The sequence below is a fragment of the Corvus kubaryi genome, unplaced genomic scaffold (genome assembly GCF_017639235.1).
Source record: "Corvus kubaryi isolate FWS band 111438036 unplaced genomic scaffold, C.kubaryi_AGA036_p1.0 133, whole genome shotgun sequence".
NCBI lineage: Eukaryota > Metazoa > Chordata > Aves > Passeriformes > Corvidae > Corvus > Corvus kubaryi.
This window is the reverse complement of record NW_024580667.1, coordinates 7794094-7811922: the sequence shown is the minus strand read 5'-3', so window position 1 is coordinate 7811922 and position 17829 is coordinate 7794094. Positions and strand designations below refer to the sequence as shown.

Here is a 17829-nt window from a genome sequence, read left to right as displayed (position 1 = left end):
CTTAAAGAATCCTTTTAAAACTAAAAATATAAAGCAAAGGTTTTGCCAAGTGGATAAACCTGTGAAGGTCAGTTCATGTAAAAAACCCCAAAACATCATCTCTAACTGATGTCATTGTTTTGAAGAATGAAATACATCCCTTTCTACCTAATTAATGGTGGTTTAGTACAGTCAGAAGCAATGACACATCCTACCCAGCGTGACAACAGCCGCTGAGGTCCCCAGGCTTTGTTCCAGCAACATAAGGGTGGAAAACTGCTCAGAAGATCAGCAATGAATTCCCCAAGAGATATTTATTCTTGCATTACAAAATCTCTTGCTTTAACCTTTCCCCAAACCATGAATCTGACACAATAATTTAGAAGTCTAATTAACAAAGAAAATGTTGATATTTTTAATTCTCTTCCTGTGATCAATTGACTTTCCCTTTAATTGCACTGTCTTAGCTGAGGTCTGCAATGCACCATTTCTTAGGCTGCTTTGATAAAAATACCTCAGGCTCCTCTTACTCATCTCTCAGGTTAAGAGCTTATTTTGCCTTCCAAAACATGCTATAGGGCATTTATGGTTTTATAGATTAAACAGTCTTAACTAAAAGTTAATTCAAAGTGTTTAACAATAAAAAGAAATAAGGAGAGAGAAATATAAGCATGACAATTCAGTGAAGTATTTTCTATCTCTGCCAGCATTCACTCTTGTAATTAAGTGCACTTGATAAAATTACATAAATACAGTTTATGGTTCAGATTCAATAATATGCTCCCAAGCATGTGTGCAGGTTTCCAGGATTTTTTTTCTGCCTTTCTTTCAGTGTCTTTATTCTTCTATCCATCCTGCTTCTTTTCTCATTGCTCTTGTCATTATCAGACATTTTGTGCTTAGAGCTCTCATTATTATCCGCACATTTCCCCACAAAAACTTTCAATTTTATAAAGAAGAAAATAGAAAAGGAAAAAAAAAACCTGTGTGTAGTTATACAGCAGAGTCTCCTATTCAACTATGCATAATTGTATTCCCCAAATAAATAAAGCAGTTCCTTTCCTCTATTTTACTTAGTTTTATAATCAAATTTTTTGAGCTTCTGAAACATCCAGGTATGGGTATGAATATACGTTGAGTATGTGTGCACATAGAAATGGAAGCAAAGATGAAAGAGAGCTTACTAAATCAGCATGACAAAGACTCTCTGGCTATACCTGAGGGCAGTGATCCCTAAAGAAACGGAGAATAAATCTCCTATTAAAAGTGAAAAAGAGGTTTGTTCTGTGCTGAACTGTGAGACCAGTCATGGCATGGAAATGCCTGAAAACACCAGAAGGAAGCTTGAAACATCAGGCAATTCCTGCTTTTTCAGGGCTTAATCACAGGGCTTAAGACCATCACCAGGCTGGAACTGAATTGGATAAACAGAAACATTGAAAAAGGGATTGGGAAGAGACCACATTGGTGATTTGAGGTCCCTAAAGATGTCCATTACAGAAAAGAAGACAGTGTGATACTTAATGTGTGATGAAGAAACTTCTGGAAGCCTGCTTACTGCTTTTACATTATTTATGGAATGGCACCATTTCAGAAATTCTTTATCTTTAATCTTCTACATGAAACTATTAGAAGTCTCTGCATGTGCACTGAAAAATGGTTCTATGTTCACAAATTGAGAAAGTCTGAGTCATGCATTACTAGATTTTCTAATGCTCATGGAAAAGAAAGGAATAGTCCTTTCTGTTGCAGAAATGTCTTGTGGCATGACAGAAAGAAAGATTCAATTGTCACAACAATTCTTTCCTCCCACGTTTCCAATTTGTTAGCCATCTTTTGCTTTGTCAAAGTAGGCTCAAGATTTATTGTTATTATGGGTCTTTAAACATTTGTGGAATGTAGTCAATTTTCATCCGTCTCCAAAAATCAGACATTCACATTGTGGTTCTTAATTACACACATCACTAGAAAGGTCTTCAAGACCTTCACAAACCATACCCACACACTCTTATGAAGAATGGACTCTGGATATTTACACTGTCTGCCAGTGTTGTTCCTACAACCATTATGAGTATCTTTTTCTATCCTTTTAGGACGTCCCCCTTTTTCCATTCAAATATAATGCCAGTCCTTTTTACCATTATACTAAGTTAATTCTTTTAAGTATTGCTGCGTTCCAGAACAATCTTAAACACTTGTATTGTAATACAAGCTTGTCTTATTCTTTTTTTCCATGCTTTAGCAGTATTAAGACATTCCTTCTTTGGTCACCAATAGCTTAAGCAATCCAGGATACGTGATCTGCCTTTTTTCATTATTTAAGCACCCTTTCATTTTTGTGATGTTGCCAAAAATAGCCAGAAAGCTTTATCTTTTCTTCCTAATAAAAGCACCAATTGACAACCAATATCAGCAAAGGTTTATATTTTCTTCTCTATAAAAGCACCAAACAGTGCAGTGGCAAGCAGTCATTCTAGTGGGAAGACTTCAGGCAGACTTCCATTCAGTGATCATTTCCCATGGACAAGTGCTGCTGGAGAGCCAGGCATAGGTTTGTCCATTTCATATGGTCCTGCACCAGTGACATGTGACTGTTCCTCAGTACTGTTCCTCACTTTGTAAAGATAATTGTTTCCATTCCCTTTCAGAAAACAAGAAGCCTATTAAGCCCTACCTAAGATAAGGTGGCTTGAGACAGAACATAAAATGGAAAAGTAATGTAAGACAAAAGCAGTATCTTTAAGGTCACATCACTGTGTGTCATCTATCTATATTGCAGTCTTGTAACCTTCCTGTCCAAATATTATGAAATAAAATGCCTCTTATTGTATTTTGATGAAGTCAGGAATCTTCCATTAAGAAGGCTCATCTTAAGGCCACAGCCCTTTGTTATCTTACTTCCACAGTGTTCCCCTGCTACCGTATCCAAAGGGAGGAATAATGTAGACATTGCTAGTGACTGCAGTTACAATGTTTTCCAATCAAAACTTAATTGGAGTATTAGAATGTATGATACTTCTGTGAAGGACAGTCTGTACCTTAGGATTTTTTTTAAGAACTGGTAATAGTCAGGCTGTTAAAAAAAAAAGAAGGATTAAAATTAAATGTGTATTTTTCTCCATTGTGCTGCATCTGTTTTCTGTCAGAATGAATCCTGCTGATCTTGGTTTCAAGGTTTCCATTCTGTGTGCTTTTAAACCAAGGTCAAGCAGTAGGCAGCAGAGGGACCTTGAAGGTGTCATTGGCTAGAAATACATAAGCTTTATAGCTACACCACTAATTATTTATCATACATAGAAAGAAATATAGATGGGCAAAATGATATAGATACTGATACTTCTATAGCTGTACACATACCAGAATGGCAAAAGTCAGAAGCTTAAGATTATTTGGCTGTGCATGTGAGTATACATGTACATTTATTAGTGAGTGCAAATGTCAATATGGTGATGTGTGTTCGACCTCTTCTGTGTCCAAAATAAAATTGTTTTCTGTATGTGCTACATTGCTCACACATATGGTCTAAGATGCCTGAGAAATCTATGAAGGGAAAAATCATTTAACAAAGCTGCCTGTCTGTCTAGTATGGTTATATACTACTACGTGTTTTTTCAAGGTAGTTTCTTTTCATTAAAAATAAAGCCCTTGGAATGGGGCCTTACACCTGAGAAGGCAGACATTTTTTTTAGTGAAAAAAAGAAAAGATTACTCTAATAAATTGGGGCCTTCTCTGTATTCCTTGTTGTGTTTTTTCCTTAATTTTGTGATTGCCTTGAAGAAGATACGACATCCTTTTACACATTACCAGTAACTTATGGCTTCTCAAGCATTATCTGTTTAACTTGAACTTAAAGTAGAGTTTATAGGAATGTACATTCAGGTAAGACATCCTAATTTTTCTAAGGCAGATGTGACTTCTGAAAAGCAGCAGGAGCAGAGCTTTAATTTGTCAGACAGACACCATGCAGACTGACACATTGGGCTCTCAGGAGTAAAAAAAAACAAACCCCAAATAACTCATCCTCTGAGTCTCCGAGTGTAGGGGCAGTTTTTTGTCTCCAGCTGTGGCTACACTTCTGGACAGGCAGTCTCTACTAGGATAATAGACCCAACCTGCCTGACACTGAGTTGTCCAGCCCAGGGAGCTGGGGAGCTGCATCTTAGCTCAGCCCCTGGCTGTGGGTCCAGATCTCCCTGCGATGCTGCCACTGTGATCTCACCATGGCACAGAGGCCAAACAGGACCAGGCTGAGCATCCAGAGCCAGGACTGGCAAATGCACTTTAGCTCCACGGGTTGGTGCAGCACTCGAGCATGGAGTGCTGGCATTTCTAAGCTGTTTCCATTACCAAGACTGCTAATGCAGATCTGCCGACTGCAGCAGTCGATGCTGAGCATGTGTCATATGCACCGTAAGAATTTTGGGGAGGGGGTTATGCCAGAACAGCTTTGCTCTGGCTTTATGGAATAATTGCTCATTAGCAGCTGGAGTGCCTTACGTAGCCACCAGGACAGTGTCTGCCAGTTCACTTTCATCAAGGAATCCAGTTTGCATCCTCCAAGACAAATCTCTGATGCGAGATGCATTAAGAGGAGACAAAAAAGCAATCCTGGTTCAAACTAAAATACCAAAGTAGACACATGGTCATTTCATGTGTGTGGCATGTTGATATACCTGTATGGCTTTCTGCATTTTCTGTAGACAAAGTATGTCAAAATATTCAGTCTTCACAAATATAGATATTTTTCAAAAGAAAAGCTCCCAGTGTTTGAAAGAGGACATGAGTTTGATTCACACAGTATATGGGGTTTTTTTATTCAAACTGCCAAAACCCACTGAATTTATTCTGACTTAATAAAAAAGTTGGAAGAAAAATTCCTTTAATAAACTTCCTTCTCTTTAATGTACGACAGAAAATGTTTTAGTCTATCTGTCAAAATCATCACTGATGTTAACAAACTCATATTTCACAGGTTTGCCAGGAAACCATGACATTCCCTTATTAGGAAATAAAGATTTAAAAATTCCCTGTCTTAATTTAGGGAAAAACATATATACTCAGTTTAGGCCACAGCGCACTGATTTTCCTTCCTTTATTTCCTTGTCCCCTCTAAACAATTCTGTGAGACAAAGATCAGCTCCCAAAATTTCTCCTTTTATAGAAGAAGCACCAACACCTACATTTGCTGACTGTAAGTGCTGTGTCATGCTTTAGCATCTTTCTCAGTTTCTTTAAGTTTTTCCGCTCAGATGAGGATAGCATTTTCTCCCTCCCTTCCACCCCCTCAACCCCCTATATTTTCATGATTACTTCCAATTTTGTCTGCCTTACTTGTTTGCTGCTTGTTTTCTTCCCACTTGTCCAGAGTGGTGGGACACTGGAGTAATGTTTCTGTAATTGATAAGGACAAAAAACACTAATTATTTTTAAGATTGATAATTGCTGCCTTCATGAAGGTGACAAAGGTTCACGAGAAGCTCAACACGACCCAGAAATGTGGGCTCACAGCCCAGAAAGATAAATGCATCCTGGACTGCCCTACATGAGCAGTGGGCAGCAGGTGAAGGGAGCTGATCCAGCCCCTCTGCTCTGGTGAGACCCTCCTGGAGTAATCCATCCAGCTCTGGGATCCCAGCACAGGAAGAACATGGACCTCTTGGAGCAAGTCCAGGGAAGGCCAATGAAGATGATCAGAGGGCTGGAGCACCTCTCCTATGAAGATGGGCTGAGAGAGTTGAGGTTGCTCATCTTGAAGAATAGAAGGCTCCAAGGAGACCTTAGAGCACCTCCAGTACCTAAAGGGAGCCTACAAGAGAGAAATAGAGGGACTTTTTACAAGGATGTTTAGTGATGGGGCAAGGGGGAATGGTCTTAAGCAGAAGGAGAGTAGCTCTAGATGGGATAATGGGAAGAAATTCATTACTGTGAGGGTGATGAGGCCCCGGCACAGGTTGCCTGGGGAAGCTGTGGATCCCCCATCCCTGGAGCTGTTCCAGGCCAGGTTAGATGGAGCCTTGGGTTTGGTCTAGTAGAAGGTGTCCCTGCCCATGGCAGGGGAGTTGGAAGCAGATGATCTTCAAGGTTCCCTCCAACCCAAACCATTCTACAATTCTACAATCACTTGACATAAAAGTCAGGAAGCTTTGTTTAGATTCTACTGTCATGAGGACTGGAACTCCAAATGAGTTTTGGCTTCCACAGGATTAATTGCTTATAAGTTGTGTTGAGTTTCTGGTGACAAAGGTGATGAGGCATTAATTCTCCCTGAAATGTTTCCTTTGGGACAGGCATCCACTTTTCTCTGTGTATGGAGCCTCAGATACTTCACATGAACTGGATGTTTACGTCAACCTTTTTTCAAAGTGGTTGAAAGTATTTTTCTTATCTATCCAGCTCCCTAATATGTTAAAATATAACAGTTGAAATTTCCACAAGGTGGACAATCTGAAATCTACAAACAGATACAGGTTTATGGTGAAAGAATTATGTAAAAGTAGGTCTAAAACAATTTCCATTTCTACCTGGGGAGAAGGGAAGGTGTGGAAGGCTGAATTACTTATGAAACTCAGAATATATTGACAAATTATTTTGATTTGTCTATAGATATATTTCAAGAGAGTAATGTATATATTTGAAAAATTCCATGTAGCTGTATTTGCGATTTGCAGTGTCCTGGCTGGACCCCACACCTTTACCCAGCACTGCTGCAGCTTCAGTTCATGCACCAAGTCTTGGGCACCCCAGACTTTGCACGCTGTGGCCCAACTGGAGCAGTTTTGCATGAGATTCTTTACAACTGAAAAATAGCTCAAATAGCATGTTTTATCAGAAATGGATTTTGATAAAAAATGCACTCCACAGGGAGCACATCTAAAATGGAGCTTTCTCCACAGGCACTCTCCTTTTATGCACATGCAGCATCTGTAATGGAAATGAACCTCCCAAACTGCTGCTTTTAGGTGGAGAAAATGGGAGGGGAAAATGAACCCACAAGGCAGTTTCATTATTCAGAAGGCAAATGGATGTATACAGGATTTATAAAACTTTTTTAAACTGATCACTGAGCTTGCTAGTGTCTTGTACTGCTAACTGGGAGTAGACATAAGACATCTGTGTTGCTTTAAATGTTTTGGGAGTTTCTGAGTATCAGTTCTTCCACTGTTAATACTACCAGCAAATTGTTGCTCATGCGAGGTCATCATAATCCTGGATATAAACATCAGTACTTCAGATTAGTTTGATTTATTGGGAATAGCACCACTTGGACAACTCCTAAGGTGAGCCTGCACCCTAATAAGATTTGGTTCACAGAAGTTTCTTTGCTTCTTCATTATTTTTTTCCCCTGACAATTAGAGTGAATGCATTTCTTTCTTTTATTGTCTTTTACATCATCCCACAGAGTAGCAGTGTGTCAAGGTTGCTGCATCCTGCAGAGAGAGTGAGAAGTTGATCTATTTCATGTCAGAAGAGGTGTGGTAGATGTGAGGGATCCCTGAAGGCACCAGCACTGGCGTGCTCTTCCAGCTAGACTTCCCTCCTTCCTTTTCCATCCTGGTGACTCCTCTCCTCATGGGGTCTCTTCCTCCCCACATGGCAAGTACCTCCTTGTTTGCTCTGTTTCTCCGCCATTAAATTAAATTATGCTTGCTGATCAAGTGCAAAATTAAATGCAATCTGTACTAAATAATTCCTGCATCATAAACCCACTTGTGTGGGTTTTTTTCCAGACATATTGAAATAAGTAGCAGTCTGGTCACTGGAATTGGTGAGGGCCCCTTATATCTAATTATTGTTTACATTTCTATTGTGGGAATTGTAATTCCTGTAAAATTTCACTCTATAAAACTAATTTCTGGATTTTTCCCGTACAAGAACACCAAAGAATGATTGAACTACAAAGACCAAACTCATCTAGGCTGATGTCTGACTGCTACAGATGTGTGCTGGAAAATTATTGCAGCTGAGCTGAACCAGGCAAAGATTCATATGTTTTAATCCATGCTGATTAAATGAATATTTTTGCAGTGACATTTTACATTGCGCAGGCAATCTGGTCTCTTCAAAGTTCCAAGAAACACTAATTGTAAAGGGGCTCTAAGTGTCTTTATTAACAATTTAATTTCTCTAGGGTATTAAATACAGAGCCCTTTAATACCATGTTTGACCTTTCCTTTCCTACAAATTTATTTAATACTGTTCCTAAAACTGATTTTTGGGACCCTGTACTTTTAACCTTTTTTTTTGACTGTGAAATGCAGCTAATTCTCATCATTTGTTTCTGAAAGCCACCTTGGAGTCCACAGACAAGGGCTTCAAATCTTCAGAAGTAATTCTCTTCAGTTTCCCAATGTACATTCTTAAGCTCCAGTCTGCCTAGAGAAATACAGTCCTGGTGAGCTAAAACACACAAATGAAATTACCTACCATTTGGCATTCCCTGTGCCTGGTGTCAAAATGAGGTCATGTGAAATGTTAGCTTTAGCAAAATGTCCATTTATATATCAAATAGACAAAAAATTACATTTCCTCCAGATTTGTTTCAAATTTATGTTTGTTTCAACATCTTGCAAAAATTGTAGTTGAGCACAGAAACCATATTATATCACCCTGTGCTGGTCTTAGCAAAAAAGATTTTTGCTTAGCAATTGAGTCTCTGTTTCCTCTTATATTCTAATATAGTGTGGGGAGAAAGAGAAAACAGATAGTGAAATGCTAAAAAGGTCTTTCAGTTTTCCTGTACTGAGTTGTGCTGTGACTATATCATTCCACCTGGATTTTAGCACAAGTTCTGCCCCCTGGTTCACTCTCCAGGCAAGCAACAAGCTGGACACCCCCAAACCCAGGACCAGGTCCCAAACCAAAAGCCAGGTCAGGACCTAAATCCATCAACACATTGGAGTGTTGAGGCATCCCTTCCTTCCTCCTGCTGCTTCCTGTGCCTCCCCACATCCAAAGTGAGATCCCTTCGTTTTCATTTGTAGCGAGGTACCCCAGGGAGCCCCAGACTGTTTCCTAGGGCAATTCTCTGCTCCCAGTTATATTTGCTCTCAGCTGCACTGCTGAACCACACTCTGCAGGGCCTGAGTCCTTGAGATACAATTATTAGTTCTTAACCCTTCAAGCAGAAAATTTCTGGAATTATCATTTATTCCAAATGCAGACAAGCATCTCTCTACTTATCTCCTTCCTTTCACACAGTGAAATGTATCCCTTTTATGCAAATATTTATTAGCAATGTGTGCAGCCATTATTATTGTTGTCCTGGTTAATGCTGTCTCTGAGGCAATGGCATGTGAAATACTGCTTATGGCATCCCCAAGTAGAAGCAAAACTGCTCTTAAAATGTTCTTTTCGGAGTTTAATACAAAGAGCGAAAATAAATAACGTCAGGTCCTTGCCATGATCTGCCCATTTTAAACTTTTCAGTGGCACAAATCATCATTAATGAAGCACTTAACATTACACTCCCGGCAGCACAGCATAAAAATTACTGCAGTCATCCAAAGGATAAGAAGAAACATGGCAGATAACTTCTGGAGAGGAAAGATTTACACTCTTTTGATGAAACTTTATGGGTTCAAGTTTACATTAGAATAAAGCAGGGGTAAAATACTTTTCTCTTAAAAGCTTTTGGGGGAGATATTTGGAAGGAAATTGTGGGCTTTTTCCCCAAATGAATGGAAGAAATGTCAGAGAGCAAGGTCTCAACAGTAGTGAAATCTGGTTTGCATCATCAGCTATTTTGGTATAAAATACTGTAGCTGGAGTAACAGGACATAGAGATTTGCATTATAATGCAGAATAAAGCAAATTCTAAAGCAAGTTCCCTTGTTACATAGATTTAGTCACAGTTTGCTCCAAAGTAGCTGACAGTAAACTCAACAGCTGGCATCTAATGCTTAATTTCCTTCCTGTTTATTTGTAAAAGCAGACTATCATGCTCTTTGTATTAAATCATGCATAGAAAAAAAATCTCAAATTCATATGCCTGAAAGACATGGAACAGCACAAAGTCTCCTGTTTGTGATAAAGGATATGACAGTCCAGATAAGAGTCTGTGAGAAGCAAGAGGTTTTGCTCACTTCAACTCAGAACTATGGCAGGGTTTCTGTGGAGGTAGGATGGAGGCTGAGCAGGTCCCAGTGGTGGAGGGAAACAGGTCTTGTGGCACAAGTTGATCAGTGCCATAAGAGAAGACCACTCAATCCAGGCTGCTCCCAGGTAGGAGGTAAATTTTAAGCCAGGACCTGGCCAAAGGGGAAGAGGAATAACTCTGTAATTAGCATTTGTGATCAGAAGACGGAAAAGTATAAGGATGGAAATAGAATTTAGCAAAACCAAAATGAACAAATTAAAAATTTCAATGCCACATTTCATCATGCAGCGATTTTGAACAGAACCAGCAGAAGAAAGAGGTAACTTTAGCTTGGGTCCATAATGCACATAACTAGAAATAAAAGACTTGGGTGCTATGATGGCTTCCAGGTGGAAAAAAAAAAAAAAAAAAAAAAAGGTATAAACACCAAAGAAACAAACAAAACCCCTACCATTCATCAACATTTCACACTATTCAATCCAGTGAATACAGAATTCTGTTCTCCCACAGAAAGTGTTTTGAGGAAAACTAAAGCAATACATTATATTGAGAGAAGTGTTTTGCTCTCCTGAGCTTATAAAGATGGCATCTAGGTTCTGAAATTCAATTTGCCTGTTTATCAAGAGGAACACTGACTGTCTTAATTGCAATCAATTCCTACTCAAAATAAGGTGATGATGTTAAATGCATATATTTTCTCAAACTTGACCCACTTGATTGAAAATTTTGGATTTTCTCTCTATTTATTAACCAAATTATTTCTAAATTTAGTCCTACTGTATTTTTTATGCAAGCACGTGATCTATTTAAACCCTGTTTGCATTGCTTCACACTTTCTCAGAGATTCGCTTCATTCACTAGCACATTTAGCTTATCCTTTGCAAAGAACAGATGGTCTTTGTGGAAGGATCATAATGATTTTAAAAAGTCTCCTCTGCTCTCTGTATTCTATACAGGAATTTTCTAGAGTATCACAGACTCTCCCAGATGCTTCTGGGATGAAATAACAAATAGCAGCAAGAAAAGCAGTAGAAAATTATGATGTATTTACATGTTACTAACCAAGGAAATGGTAAAAGAAATTTAGGCTAAAGTTAAATTCCTGTTGATCCTAGATCAATATTTTTCTGTTATCTGCACTATAGATTGTTGCAGCTGTCAGATTTATAATCGTTATAACAATTTCCCAAACAGGAAAAACAGAATTTGCTCTGTGCATAAGTTTTAGAAAATGTATCATTAAAATGCCACACAAAGGTGAAAGTGTTGCTTTTCTTTGACCCATTAATTTTGCTCTCTATCCAAAATTAGTCAAACATTCCTACAGTATAATTTTTTTTTAAAAATTAAAATAATTTTGAGGAATTGGTGTGTAATGCACATCCCATCTTAACAATTGTGCAACCAGCTTTCAGAAATAACACTATGATAACTCTGCCTCTGATTTTGTCATGAAATAACGTTTTCATTTGACCTATTTTCTTCCAGTATTCCTAATGGTTGCTGTGGGAAACCAAGACAACCCTGAGCTTCTGCTAAGTTGAATGTGTCCCTGTGGTTATTAATTTTTTGAAATATAGGGCTAATGTTTGTCAGCACAGAAGCTGGAGAAGGTAAGGATTACTGGGTATGTGATAAACACTGAGCATGATGGACTGCTGGAAATGTGTTTGGTACCCTGAGGGGAGAATTTCAAAGGCAAAAATAAGAGTTAAGTGCTTTTGAACATTAATGAGACATTGGTAGATGAGCACCCGTATCTCTTGATTAACATAATGACAGTGGGAAAGAACAAAAAATACTTTGGTCACCAGAAACCTGCTTCTTATGCAGTCTTCAGTACCTCTTTATATTGAGACAAGATACTCTAAGGGATCACATCATTTTTCTCTTTATTTTTCCACTGAGAAAAATCATACAGTTGACTGACCTGTCCAATTAATCACTACAGTCTGATTTGGAGCTGAAAATGCAGGTTAAACCTGGTGAGTGTAAAACTTGGCTATAAGGAAAGTCCTCTCTAATCTCACTGATTTTCTCTTCCCCATGTTGAAGATAATTTTGATCTTACCTGCTTCTGCATTTGGCATCCATACAGCTCTGGTCTAATGTTTTGCGTGATGTGACAAAGAGTACCAAAATTTGGCAGTCTGACTGCCCTGATAATTCTGTCATCATAACACTGTGACTCATGTGAGCCTTCAGTATGGTCGGTGGTTATTCTACATGGATACATATTTCAGGAGAAATACCTGACCAAGCACTGAGTGTTTTTACTGGGGGGTTGTGTGGGCAGTCTGTTTAGCCTGGAAGGACTCTGAAAGGACAAATACTTTGATTTTTGTCCTTTTCTTTGATGCACGAGAGCTTGAGGGTTCTCAGTGAATCTACCACATACCCCACTGTGCATCCAGCAGGACACACAAACAGGATACATGGTGACACCTTAACTGGAGTGTGTTCAGGGACCAAGCTGTGCCTTCATAGGCAGCTCCTAATCAGCTGCTGCAGATCTGGCAAACGCAAAAAGCTTTTATGAAAAGAGGATTGTTAAGCACTGAAAAGAGCTGGGGCATTTCTTTCCCTTGCTGCTCTGAAGGCCAGAGAAGTGTTTTCAGTGAGGCTGAAGCAGCACTGGGGCACTTGAGCTGTTTTCCCCAGGACAGCAGAGGAAGAAGGGCCAGGCTGAGACATTTGGCCAGCAGCAGACTGAGGTCCTGCTCCAGAAATCCCCAAATGCCATCACAGCCACAGCTGCAATCAGTGGACAGAGTCTCCACTGCTGCATCTGCACTGGCACCCAAGGAGGCAAAAGAGAAGGCTGAAGCCTCACCCCTTCCTAGGATCAATGAATAAAGTACACAGTAAAAGCTCCTGGTCTGATGGGAGTTTTTTATAATAGAGGAAACATTATCTTTGTAGCTGTTATGTGACATTTTGAGCCCTTCTCTAGAAAGCATTTTCCATCAGAAATGTTATTGCTATTTATTATTTTCCATTTGGTTTGAGGTGCAGTTTATACAAAAATTATCACTCTCAAGAGAAACAGACATCCATGGCTTACAGTTTGAGCTGGAAAGAGATCATTAACATGGTGACATTTGCAGAATCATTAGCAAAGGTGATAGGTACCCTTGGCAGCCTGGGGAAAGGTTTTACACAGCGCATAAAGGTCCTAAAGGCATTCCTCATAAAGACCTTCTCTCCCAGTGACACAAGTCATGCTCTGACTGACAGTACAAGATTCAACATTGGTTCTGTGAAGGCTGATTTTCAGTTTAGATACTTAAAAGAATGCATATGTTGGCTAGGGAAACCTAATGAAAGCAGAAATAAAAGTAGGATGAAATAGCTAAACACAGAGAAACCTGTCAGAGAAGATGTGCAGCAGTGTGAGCTGGAAGCAGAGCTGGGTGAGACAGCAGTACGCAGTGCAGTGGATGCCACACTGCTCACCTCTGCTACCAGCACCTGCAGGAACTTCTGGTAAGAGATACTGCACAAAAAATGCGACTTGTTTTGTGTATTAAATCGAAGAAAAAATCTGTGTTTGGTACATTCACTGGTAAGAAAAGAAAAGCAGGAGGCCCAGAGAGAATAAAGCTTTTTTACTACTGACTTTTTTAGTATCAACACTGAATGACAGCTCTCTGGCTGCTCAAAAAATGTACCTCTAACTAACCAGTGATAAAATTCAGAAGAAAAGTTGATGCAACAGAGTCATATTTTCCTCTCCCTACAGCAAACTGACTGAGGCAATTACACAGCCTAACGTCTTTCTGAAATCCAGCAAACTCCTGTGGATAAATCCCCTCTTTTCCACACTTCAACACTCTTCAGTGTGTCACTCCTTCTGCACAGAAAAGATAGTGATTTAGACAGCAATTTCCAGCAAACTTTTCACGTGCCATTCTGTCAGTAATCTTCATCCCAGGATGAAGAAATATTTCCAGTGGTTTTGAAGTTTTGGAAGGTCCACTGAGATTTCCAAGACCAATTACAAAATGAAAGATCTACTCACCATTTTAAACATCCATTTTTAGGTGAGAGTGATATGATTTAACGCCTAGGATATCTGGTTTGTTTTATTTTGTATTTTATTTTATCTTATTTTGTTTTATTTTATTTCAGCAGTATGTTGCTAGATTTATAATTTTTGGATACACATAGGACAGCTGTATCTGGCCTTCTTAGCTCACAGTCTTTGATCTCAGTATTGAATGCCTGTGTTGTACACCAACAGGTTCCTATTGACACATCAACATTTCCCATTAAACCATCCCATGGTGGGAACCTCAAATGTCCTCCCCAAGGTCATAAGTACCTGGGCAAAAAATTCCAAGCAATAGCTCCTCATTCACTGCACAGCATTCCGTTACAACTCTTCTTGTTACATCCTCTTTCCCAGCACTTCTTCCAGTCTTGCAAGTGGATGTCAGGTCTCTCCTGCTGTATTTGTGAGCCAGCTCATCTTACTCCCTCATTTCCCCCCCCCCCTCTCACCACCTAGCTTTTTCTCAAGGTTTTTGCGTTATGACCTCATTGGAAATAGTGTTTCTGGCTGCCCTGAGCACAGCCAGTTGGCTGAGGAGATCCCTACGTGGTTCCCATTTAAAACAGAGAAATCCTGGCTGAGCAGCCAACTCCCAGCACTGCACCAGACAAGCCCTGTAAAAGTGATGGATACCCATTTTCCCCCAGACTTTCCCTGAGATATCTAGCCACTTTTTGGCAACTAGGTGTCTATCTGGAACATCTCCTGAATGCATAAATATTCCTGGGGTTTACTACCGTGTTAATGCTTGAGTCCATTCTTTCCTGTATGTTCTTAATAGCAGAATTTCTCCTTTGCAGTGTCGTACCTGATGTCTGCATAACCGGCTCAGTCTCACATGGAGCTCTGCTTTGATTATACCAGCACAGCTACACGGGCTGAGAGAGCTTGGGCTGGGGCTGCCTGGAGAAGATGAGGCTCCAGAGAGACCTTAGAGCCCCTTTCAGTACCTTAAAGGGGCTACAAGAAAGACAGGAGGGCTTTCTATGAGGTCTGCAGTGATAGGTCAAGGGGGAATGGCTTTAAATGGAAAGAGGTTTAGATTAGATGTTAGGAAGACATTTTTTATGATGAGGGTAATGAGGCACTGGGACAGGTTGACCTGAAAAGTAGTAAAATCCCCATACCTGGAATCATTCAAGGCCTGGCTGGGGGGGCTCTGAGCAGCCTGGCCTAGTGGAAGGTGTCCCTGCCCATGGCAGAGGGGCTGGACTAGATGACCCTTAAAGATGACCCAAATCATTCCATGATCAAGCAAGCAAGCAGCGAGACAGCCTTCCCAGGGCAAGCAGCCAGGCAGGGAATGCAGTGGAAGGGAACCTGACCTTCGCCTGAGGGCACAGAAATATGGGTTTGCCCAAATGGCACGTCATCCTCCAAGCCATCAAAACAGAACTAAAGTTCCTTACCTGCTATCGAGGTAAGGGGATCAAATGGCCACACAAAATGCCTCTACACTAGGAAGGGAAAAACAAGCCTGAAGACCTTGAAGGCCTGCTGGTACATTAGTAGGTGTCAAAGAGATCTTTCTAATTTAGTCTTTGACAGGTCGCTATTTTCTACATTTCTCAGGCAACTAAAACCTAGATAATTATCTGTGTCTGTTTCCAAGTTCTTAAAATGCCAGACGAAGGAATTTTTGCAAATTTTCCTAAAGTGTGGCTTTAAAAAGCTGATAATGGTAAAACAATGACACCTTGTGGCACAGAAGAGCAATCAAACCCACACAGCCACAGATTTAGATAAAGCATTGCCAAGAAAAAGATTACATTTCCCAGAACTACTTTGAATTATTGATGAGCTAAGTTTTCGGCTACAAGTTTTTGCTTAGATCTTTAATCTAAAATTGTTCTTGATGTTGACAATGTTTGAAAGCATCCTTCTAATGATGGGAATAATTTAGACCCTTGTTATTCAGGAATACAGCAAATTTCCAAGATAGTTCTGTAACTATTCTTGCAGTGAATAATAAATGTTTTCACTTATCTAATATATTCACGTTGTTGAAAAACACTCAGAGCAATTGATCTTCTTTTCAATGTCCTTGACCTTACTTCAGGCAACCAGGTGATTTAAATTGCACTGGCTGGCAGGAGAAATGTTGTGCAGAATTGCTAACAAGAAAGATGTGATGCCTGTTTGTTTCATGCAGGTTAAAAGGAAGACTCCAGCTGTCCAGAGTTTTCTCAGTAAGGAGGAATTTCTATTGTAATTATTTTAAATGGTCATAACTGAATGGAACAGATGTGGTGCACTGACACTTTAGAGTTCTTATCAGATTTTAGAAGGCTTGATAATAGTGATTTTATATCAATGCTATTAACTCCAAAAGACTGGAGAGCTAATGACTTGAAGGCAGCTCTTCCTTTAATTTGTGGATCTTTTCAAATCAGAAAGCATTAATGACTATAAGTGGATGAGCATTCCTACAAACTGAAAAAGACCCCAAGATTGTAGCAGCCTCTCGAGTAAAACATTTCAAACTTTATACTGTTTACAAATATTTTCCTATCTACTGAGTGCCAGCTTGCAGTACCAGCACTGATTACTGACCTTACCAGTATCTTCTCTGACCTCCATTTAGACAAGTTATACTGCAAATTACTGGGATTTTGAGTGAATTATGATCTGATTAAGATGACTGGTGAGCTATTCCTGGTATTACATTATGCAACTAAAACATTATGCCTGCATTCATATATTTTATAACAGTCTAAAAATTAAAATCTTTTTGTCAGCATAATAACATTGCTGGGACAGCAGTACTCAGTTCCAAGGGTATTCTGGGGACAGGAATGAAACCCACAATGTTATATAAAAAGCACATCGTCATCATCAAAGAAGTGATATACGGGAACAAGGTATATTTGGTGCCTCTATCGTTTGTCACTGGGGAGTTTTAAATCTTGACACCCTTTTTGCATCAAGAGGTAATTTTTTTCCAACGTGATGGCAACAAACTATATGTTTTACATTGGCACAGTGGAAATTACAAAATAAATCTTAAATAGCATTCACCTCAAATATTAGACAACAAATAAGTCAAATATATCAGCAGTGGCACATAACTAATAGTGCACTTACACAAAATGTGGAAAGCACTTCTCCTCTTGTAAAGGAGCTTGTACTCACCAATTACTGCAAGATCTAATGATGCATTAAGTGATTGCTGCTGTAGGCAGTGCACACCCAAAAAATCACAGAGCTTCTCTAACACACATTAAACCAAAAATCCCACCCTCATGTCATGCTCAGGACTGCAGTGCAGGCCTTGGCATGTGCTCTGCTTCATCTCCCATCTTTCAAACATCACAGCCTGACACGAGGCATCCTGCACCTCATCATCCATGAGGGGCAGGTAAGTGAAGTGCCACTGGGAGATTTGTCTGATGGGAGGGGTACTGCTGCTCAGCAGGGCAAAGATGTGACAATTTATACCTCCCAGTTTCAGTCCCTGTAAACTTGCTCTACGGACAGAGACTAAACCAGCCCTCAGTTACACCTGTGCTTTGCCAGCTCTCCTGTAGCTGCAGAAGAGCCAAGGGCAAGTTCACAATAGCCAATCCTCTTCTCACCATTTATTTATGCCTCTTGGCCCACGTGAAGCCCAGCTCGCCTGGGTGCTGGAATACTTCTTGCATCCAGCAGTGCTACAAAGCTCACAGGCAGGAGAGTTTTTCCATGATCATTGTACATGT

The 17829-nt window shown here is 39.8% G+C and overlaps 1 long non-coding RNA gene across 1 annotated transcript in view; it reads right to left on the bottom strand.

Moving 5' to 3' along the window:
- Positions 1–17829, bottom strand: part of LOC121668204 — a 41629-nt gene that overhangs the window by 14836 nt on the left and 8964 nt on the right. The window contains exon 2 of the long non-coding RNA XR_006017303.1: positions 5312–5371. This is a non-coding gene — a long non-coding RNA (uncharacterized LOC121668204). The remainder of the gene's footprint in view (positions 1–5311; positions 5372–17829) is intronic.